Below are 6,017 nucleotides of genomic sequence, written 5' to 3'. Positions count from 1 at the left end.
GGGTGGGGGACCAGAGTACAACTGGCCGCGGCAGCTGGCCACCGGCACCCTTGGTTTACTAAAAGACTCGTGTGGTTCAGTGACTGTGAGTAACAAACTGTCCCCTGATACGTTCGGGCGTGCAGCCCCCTGTCCTCGCCATACCCTGCACAGAGACACTGGGCCCCGGGGCAACCATCGCTACCCACGAAGGGGTTAACATCCAGCTGCCACTACATCTCCCCCAGGTGCCCCACAACAGCAGCAGTGGTGTCTCACTTCATCACACACCATGGGTGGTGTCACGAACAGAGTACAGCCAAGCCTGTACAACTACATCCCTCTTTTATTTGGCGTGTCCGCGTGACCCCTGGGTCCGGAGGATCCCTCGAGCCACGTAGCGGGTCCGGATCCGAGCAGCCAGGCTGCTACAGGCGTGGGGGCGGCACATACACAGGCGGATCCTGCACATCTATATTGTGCACCATAACTGGGATGTACAATTACAGTAGTTTGCAGTAATGGGGTCTTTGGTGAAAATAAGTTATCACTGATCTACAGGTTCGGTTGGTGATAACTTATTGATCGGTGGAACCAGACCAGTGGAAACCGCACCAATCGGAAGATTGGGGAAATTTTTGCAGCGGCAGGTGGGGTGTGTGACCGCAGCTCCATTCATCCTCTGTGGGGTGGGATGTGTGACCGCAGCTCCATTCATCATCTGTGGGGTGGGGTGTGTGACCGCAGCTCCATTCATCATCTGTGAGGTGGGGTGTGTGACCGCAGCTCCATACATCCTCTGTGGGGTGGGGTGTGTGACCGCAGCTCCATTCATCATCTGTGGAGCAGCCAGATAATAACAAGCCCAGCGCTCGCAGCCACTGAGGGAATGAATGGATCAGGGGTCGAGTCGGACACAAGCTCCAGTGTAATGGGGGATAAAAGTTGCACGATCGGTGCAGGTCCCAGCAATCAGACCCCACTGATGAATAAGTTATCACTTATCCTTAGGCCACGTTCAGTGTTTGGTCAGTATCTTACATCAGTATTTGTAGCCAAAACCAGCAGTGGGTAATAAATAAGGAAGTGGTGCCCGTATTTCTATTACACTTTTCCTCTGATTTTACCGCTCCTGGTTTTGGCTTAAAAAACTGGGGTAAAAAACGCACTGAATACTCAGTGTGTGCACGTAGCCTTAGTAAAGGTGATTACTTTCTTTCACTGGAGTACCTCTGCATATGTGCTGCAGTGTAATAGTCACAGGACAGGGAGGGGTTAAATGTTTAAGTATTTAATTTCTATTGGAAATAATCTCCCCCTTATAGAGAGAAAAAGTGACCTCCATACACAACACAACCAATAATTCCACATACAAGGGAGAAATACCGCCACACAGTGACCAGACCGTATATTACCACCAAACAGTGACCAAATACAGTCACATACAAGGGAGAAATACCACCACACTATGACCAGACCGCAAAGTGACTGAATAATACCACATACAAGGGAGAAATACCGCGACACTATGACCAGATAACATACTACCAACACATAGTGATCAAAAGCAACCACATACCAGAGAGTAAAACCACCACATCATAATTAGACCACATAGTAACCGAATATTACCACATACAAGGGAGAAATACCACAACACTTTAACCACACCACATACTGACCAAATAATACCGCACATGAGACAAATATCAGTACAACATGACCACAGAACATATTACTACCACACAAGGACATATAATACTACAATAACGATCAGGAATAAAAACTACAACACTAATAACACTAATATTATCATCAGTGCCATAAGGCACAGGAATTCTGTATATAGTGTATAGGTAATACAGTGCTCACCAGTGACATTATACACAGGAGCTCTGTATACAGTGTACAGTATAGTGTGTGTGTGTGTGTGTGTGTGTGTGTGTGTGTGTGTGTATGTGTGTGTGTGTGTGTGTATGTGTAACACACTGACTTACCAGTGACGTCTCTAGCTGACTTTATTCATCTTCACATTTTCTCTTCATCCGGAGCTGACCGCCATCACTTCTTCCTGCCATGACGCGACTCGGCAGAAAATAACAGTCACCTATAGCCGATCACTCCCAGAGCACATTCCTCACTATTTCCCTAATTTCTACACCACGTCAGACTCTTGTTCCCCCACGGAAGACAATATCCTCAAAATTAACCCAAATTTCACCAGTAATAATGTCCCCTTATTTGCCCCTACAGTAATGATGCCCCACGTGCCACCATAAACAAATAATGTATGTTTCTCATCCTGGCCCCTTTTATTTAATGTCTGGGGAAACAAAGTGGAATCAGAAGGGGATGTTAATTGCTTCCTGCACAAGATATCCCCCACACACTGCTCCTCTCCAAAATAGCCCCACAAAGAGCCCCTTTCCAAAATGTCCCCCAAAAATTTGCTCATTCTATAATATCTCCCCCATACTAAATTGCTGTATAAATCCCCCCCCACGCCTCATTATACTACGCTGCCTTCCACAATCCGTGATGTCCTATAATGTCCCAATTTCTTTCATAACATCCCCCACTGACCTATAATGCGCCAATTTGCTTCATAATGTCCTCCATTACCCTATAATGTCCCCCACTGCCCTATAATGTCCCCCACTGCCCTATAATGTCCCCCACTGCCCTATAATGTCCCCCACTGCCCTATTATGTCCCACACTGACCCATAATATGATCCATAAAGTCCCCCACCGCTTCTTTATGCCCCTTGTAAAATAACACCGTCCCTCCCCCACCCGCAGCCCCTCATGTAAAATTATTGTACATCTTCGGCTCCTCTGGAGCGCTTACCTGTGCCTGCACGTCCTCCTCTTCATCCCTGCAGCTGCAGCCCCGGTGATGATGATGTCGGTGCAGGACTGAGGCGCGCTCCTCTGCCTCAGTCCGGTCGCGTCCTCCTCCCCTGGTGATGACGTCCCGTTGCGGTGCGGGCTCTGCAGCGCTGCTCTGCCTCCTGTCACTGGCCGCACTGTACAAATGTACGCGCGCCTGAAAGACGCGCATACATTTGAATACCGGAGCGGTCTCCAGGCCTGCACACCTCATCAGTGCAGGCCTGGGGACTCCCGCAGTGCACCGCTAGGACCTTTGGTGAGTCACATGACACATGTGATGTCACTAAAAGTCCTGCAACTGCAGAAACTTTAGTGATCGTACAGAACTTGTACGATCACTGAAGTTAATGATTGAAAGGCTGGGGGCCCCTTAGAGCGTGGGGGCCCTGGATGAGCTGCTGAGTCTGCCCACCAATAAACGCCGGCTCTGAGACACAGGCGGCCCCGCAGCCCTGTACAGCCGCCCCGCACTATATAATGCACGGGGGCCCCTAAGGGCACGGGGCCAACCGGGGGATTCCCCGCTACCCTGGTGGGCCAGACCAACCCTGGCTCTCATTACAAGTATAAACCATATAATACTGGAGGATAAAACAAGACTGAGCACAAGACCTTCACAGCCGTCTACACATCATAGGGAGATTTCACGGCTCCTTCTCTCCATCTACCTGATGATCCTGAGGAACATCGGGATCTTCTTGTTTACAGTCCTGTGGGAGAAGAGGACGGGGACATCTCTCTGGTGTTGTCCTCTTACTGGATAGACCTGGAGGAGACACATACAGGGACTGAATTCATTCCTTACATACAGATAATTATAGGCCGTGTGTATTTAGTCCTGTCTATTACCTGGTGATGTGAGGGGCTGGGGAACCTCCATCATGACGTCCTTGTACAGAGCTTTGTGTCCTTCTAAATACTCCCACTCCTCCATGGAGAAATAGACGGTGACGTCCTGACACCTTATAGGAACCTGACATATACAATGATACCGTCACCCCCGATCCCTTCATAGCGTTACTGTATAATGTCCCAGCATTCCCAGCAGTGTCACCTCTCCAGTCAGCAGCTCAATCATCTTGTAGGTGAGTTCTAGGATCTTCTGGTCATTGATGTCCTCATGTATCGGGGGGTGAGGTGGAGGCCCCGTGATTGGGCTCAGGGGTCTTCCCCATCCCTCAGACACAGGGGCCTGACAGCGCTCACTAGAGGTCTTCTTCACTACTGTGTAATCCTGGATATAGAGAGACACAGTAATAAATCTCACTCCAGACATTTCCAGAGTCCTCACCTCTCCAGTTCTGTCCATCTGTTATTCCCATAGATAAGAATGATGTAATGTGACGTCATCAGAATCTCTCACCTCTCCAGTAAGCCGGAAGAGGATCTCTAGGGTGAGGTGTAATATCCTCTCCGCCATCTTGTCCCTGTCCATATCCATCCTTCACGGGGCAATCAGGAGAATTCTCTTCTATAGAAGATCTCCACTGAGAGGATCCGATATTGTAGAGACCTGAATGGGGAGAAGATGACGATGTAACATCATAGAGAATCCGCTGTAATAATACAATTACTGGAGAGAATAAGGGGAAACATATAATGAGAACATTCTGGGGAACATAATACTGTGTGGGGAAAAAAGGGCCGAGGACCAAGGGCAGAAAAAGGCCGTGGACCGAGGGCAGAAAGGGGCCGAGGACCGAGGGCAGAAAGGGGCCGAGGACCGAGGGCAGAAAGGGGCCGAGGACCGAGGGCAGAAAGGGGCCGAGGACCGAGGGCAGAAAGGGGCCGAGGACCGAGGGCAGAAAGGGGCCGAGGACCGAGGGCAGAAAGGGGCCGAGGACCGAGGGCAGAAAGGGGCCGAGGACCGAGGGCAGAAAGGGGCCGAGGACCGAGGGCAGAAAGGGGCCGAGGACCGAGGGCAGAAAGGGGCCGAGGAATGAGGGCAGAAAGGGGCCGAGGACCGAGGGCAGAAAGGGGCCGAGGACTGAGGGCAGAAAGGGGCCGAGGACTGAGGGCAGACGGGTTTCCTCACTTCCGGCCTCTCATAGTTGGGGCGTTTGTATCTATCAGAGGAAAAGGAACAAAAACCTCACGATTCATAGAAATCAGCGAGAGAAAAACTCAAAGAAAGTCTCAGAGCTGAAGGGGTTAATGCCGCCCGCCCCAGAATCTCCACACACCTCCACCTGCAGAGCCGCACGGTAAATGCTAGAGTGTACAGGCTCCTTCCCGGCATGACGTCACCACGGTCACGTGTTAGAGGCGTGTTCGGGGGCGTGGTCTAATGTCACAATGCACGAGGAGACGCCACTTCCTCCTGCTTCTCGGCATGTGTGGACGCTGCTTCTCGGCATGTGTGGTCGCTGCTTCTCGGCGTGTGTGGACGCTGCTTCTCGGCGTGTGTGGTCGCTGCTTCTCGGCGTGTGTGGTCGCTGCTTCTCGGCGTGTGTGGACGCTGCTTCTCGGCGTGTGTGGACGCTGCTTCTCGGCATGTGTGGACGCTGCTTCTCGGCATGTGTGGACGCTGCTTCTCGGCATGTGTGGACGCTGCTTCTCGGCGTGTGTGGACGCTGCTTCTCGGCGTGTGTGGACGCTGCTTCTCGGCGTGTGTGGTCGCTGCTTCTCGGCGTGTGTGGACGCTGCTTCTCGGCATGTGTGGTCGCTGCTTCTCGGCATGTGTGGTCGCTGCTTCTCGGCGTGTGTGGACGCTGCTTCTCGGCGTGTGTGGTCGCTGCTTCTCGGCATGTGTGGTCGCTGCTTCTCGGCATGTGTGGACGCTGCTTCTCGGCATGTGTGGACGCTGCTTCTCGGCATGTGTGGACGCTGCTTCTCGGCATGTGTGGACGCTGCTTCTCGGCATGTGTGGACGCTGCTTCTCGGCGTGTGTGGACGCTGCTTCTCGGCGTGTGTGGACGCTGCTTCTCGGCATGTGTGGACGCTGCTTCTCGGCATGTGTGGACGCTGCTTCTCGGCATGTGTGGACGCTGCTTCTCGGCATGTGTGGACGCTGCTTCTCGGCATGTGTGGACGCTGCTTCTCGGCATGGGGGGTCAGTGGGGGGCTCGGTCCTCTGCTGGGGATGTTGGGGGTCCAGTGCTGGGGGGCAGTGGGGGGCTCGGTCCTCTGCTCGGGATGTTGGGG

This window comes from Anomaloglossus baeobatrachus, unplaced genomic scaffold (genome assembly GCF_048569485.1).
Source record: "Anomaloglossus baeobatrachus isolate aAnoBae1 unplaced genomic scaffold, aAnoBae1.hap1 Scaffold_428, whole genome shotgun sequence".
Classification (NCBI taxonomy): domain Eukaryota; kingdom Metazoa; phylum Chordata; class Amphibia; order Anura; family Aromobatidae; genus Anomaloglossus; species Anomaloglossus baeobatrachus.
This window is presented reverse-complemented; position numbering follows the sequence as displayed.